The sequence below is a fragment of the Suricata suricatta genome, chromosome 7, assembly GCF_006229205.1.
Source record: "Suricata suricatta isolate VVHF042 chromosome 7, meerkat_22Aug2017_6uvM2_HiC, whole genome shotgun sequence".
NCBI classification, from domain to species: Eukaryota; Metazoa; Chordata; class Mammalia; order Carnivora; family Herpestidae; genus Suricata; species Suricata suricatta.
The window spans coordinates 74146578-74149718 of record NC_043706.1 but is presented as its reverse complement, the minus strand read 5'-3'; the positions used below and the strand labels follow the sequence as shown (position 1 = coordinate 74149718).

General features: G+C 45.8%; 1 pseudogene; it reads left to right on the top strand.

Moving 5' to 3' along the window:
* The first annotated feature begins 1026 nt into the window (after window positions 1-1026).
* LOC115297110 lies at window positions 1027-1807 on the top strand (annotated as a pseudogene).
* Window positions 1808-3141: the final 1334 nt, after the last annotated feature.

Here is a 3141-nt window from a genome sequence, read left to right as displayed (position 1 = left end):
TGTTTTTCCATTTCTTCGTGTCTTCTTCAATTTCTTTCATAAGCTTTCTATAGTTTTCATCATACAGGTCTTTTACATCTCTGGTTAGGTTTATTCCTAGGTATTCTATGGTTTTTCGTGCACTTGTGAATGGAATCAGTTTCTTGATTTCTCTTTCTGTTGCTTCATTTTTTGTGTATAAAAATACAACCGATTTCTGTACATTGATTTTGTAGCCTGTGACTGTACTGAATTCATGGATCAGTTCTAGAAGGCTTCTGGTGGAGTCGATCGAGTTTTCCATGTAGAGTTTTGTGTAATCTGGGAAAAGTGGACTTCTTCTTTGCCAATTCTGATGCGCTTTATTTCCTTTTGTTGTCTAATTGCTGATGCTAGGATTTCCAACACTATGTTAAACAACAGTGGTGAGAATGGACATCCTTATCGTGTTCCTGATCTTAGGGGGAAAGCTGTCAGTTTTTCCCCATTGAGGATGATATTAGCTGTGGGCTTTTCATAAATGGCTTTTATAATATTTAAGTTCCTTCTATCCCGACTTTCTCGAGGGTCTTTATTAAGAAAGAATGATGTATTTTGTCAAATGTTTTTTCTGTATCTATCAACAGGATCATATGGTTTTTATCTTTTTTTAGTTAAAGTGAATATTGAACCAGCCCTCTAACACAGGAATGAATCCCACTTGATCATGAGGGATAATTCTTTTTATATGCTGTTGAATTTGATTTGCTAATATCTTGTTGAGGACTTTTGCATCTGTATTCCTTAAGAATATTGGCCTGAAGTTCTCTCTTTTTTTGTTGGGTCTCTGTCTGGATTGGGAATCAAGGTGATGCTGGTTTCATAGAATGAGTTCGGAAGTTTTCCTTCTATTTCTATTTTTTGGAATATATTCATAAGAATGGGTATTAACTCTGCTTTAAATGTCTGGTAGGACGATTTGTTATTCAATGAACTGAATGAAGGTCAGCAACTGAGATCAGTCTGGGAAGTTGGGGAGTGACTGGAGATGGAGGACAATTGTCTCTAGGATCTGTTTGCCTCCTCTTGCCTCCCCCTTCCGGCTCCCACTTGGTAGCATCTTCTTGATCCCCTTATCTCTTAAGACGCTCAGGAAAATGCCCCCCGGCAGGAACCTTCTGGGAAATGCAGCCCTGGCCACCCAGGAACCATGAGTCCTGCAGCCCCGGTTCCGCCTGACTCCACGCTGGAAAGTCCTTTTGAAGAAATGGCCCTGGTGAGGGGTGGCTGTCTATGGAGACAGAGCTCCATCCTCCGCCGCTGGAAGCGAAACTGGTTTGCCTTGTGGCTGGATGGGACCCTGGGCTACTACCATGATGAGACTGTGCAGGACGAGGAGGATTGCGTGCTCATCCAGTTCAATGTCTGCAACATAAAGATCCGCCAGGAGTGCCACAATATGCAGCCCCCAGAGGGCCGGAGTCGAGACGGCTTGCTGACTGTGACCCTCCGGGAGGGCTCCCGCTTGCATCTGTGTGCAGAGACCAAGGATGATGCCATTGCATGGAAGACAGTGCTGCTGGAGGTGAATTCTACCCCGGTGTGTGCCTACAGCCCGTACCAGGACTACTATGAGGTGGTAACCCCCAATGCACACGAAGCCACATATGTACGCAGCTACTATGGACCGCCCTAAGCCGCTCTCTCCACAGGCCCCAGTGTGATGCATGTAGGAGTGAGGGAGGATCCCTGCTACAGTGCGGGCACTCCGCTGGCCATGGGCATGCTTGCGGGGGCCGCCACAGGTGCCGTGCTCAGCTCGCTCATGTGGTCGCCCTGCTGGTTCTGAGCCTTGGGACTGGGAGCGTGGATCCTGCGCATAGATCAACAGATCCCTTTTCCTCCTTGACCCCACTCTCCATGATCTAAGCCCTGCCGTACTTTGGCTCCCTCTCCTTTAGTCCCACTCCCCTACTCTCACCACTTGCATTGGAAGCAGCTATCATCCAAGGCACAAACATAGCTCGAAATCCTATCTACTGCCAGATACCCCAGAATTTTGTTATAGTCACATATAGACATGTTTCCCTCCTAAATACACCAGGACACAGAAAACAACTCATGTGACTTAAAGTTCCCAGGTGCTGGAGAAAAGCAGAAGTACACAAACACTTGACAAGACAGAGTTAACAATCCTGTGACACACAAGGGTAAAGAACAGAAGGAGGTAGGCTAGGAGTAGGGTTGTTGCAAGAGTGCAGAGCAGTGAATACCATGGGCATGTCCAAGGAATTAAGAGTTCATTTAGGCTGGAGTGGAGAATGGGCTTAGATCACAATGGCCCTCCACGCTAAAGAGCTTGCTGGGTAAAGGGGAGATGTGAGCTTTTTTGAGGGAAGTTTCATGATTACACCTATAATGAATATATTGCCTGTTAATACCGACACATACTCAAATCCAAAACACTCCCTGAGGTTACCACCATCCTTCCCAGTATCAGCTTCCTGTTCCTTCAGTGCTCAGAAAACACTTGTTCCCCATGTTTGGGTGGGTGCCTGGGGCAGCAATTGAGTTGAACCTGGGGTCCCCTTGCAGATGAGCTCTGTTCAGAACCACCAGCCCTAGGATGGCACCTCCATCAGGAAATACATTCCTGGTCCCCAGGAACTTGGCCCTCTGTCCATAACTAAGGCTGTCATCATCTTAGGCTTGGTCTCTTCACTCTGGGGGAGATGGCAGTGCTCACCTCTAGGGCCTGATCCAGTGGGAAGTCCCACATGTGCCTTCCTGTAGGTGGCCCAGCAATCTCTCCATTTGGCTCCCTTCCAATTTCCTCTCCCATCCCGTCCTAATAGAAGTGTTAAGATTCCTGCCCAGTAGCCAGAGTAGCTCTTCCTGATGGAGAGACATCATTATATACACTATTATATAATGTCCTTCTTCATCTCTTTTTATTGCCTTTACTTTAAAGACCAGTTTTTTTTGATATATGAATGGCTACTCTGGCTTTCTTTTGACTTCCAGTTGCATGATAGATATTTCTCCATTCCCTTACTTTCAATCTGAAGGTGACTTCATGTCTACGATGAGTCTCTTGTAGACAGTAAATAGATATATTTTGGTATTTTATCCATTCTGCTACCCTGTGTCATTTGACTGGAGCAGACAGTCCATTTACATTCA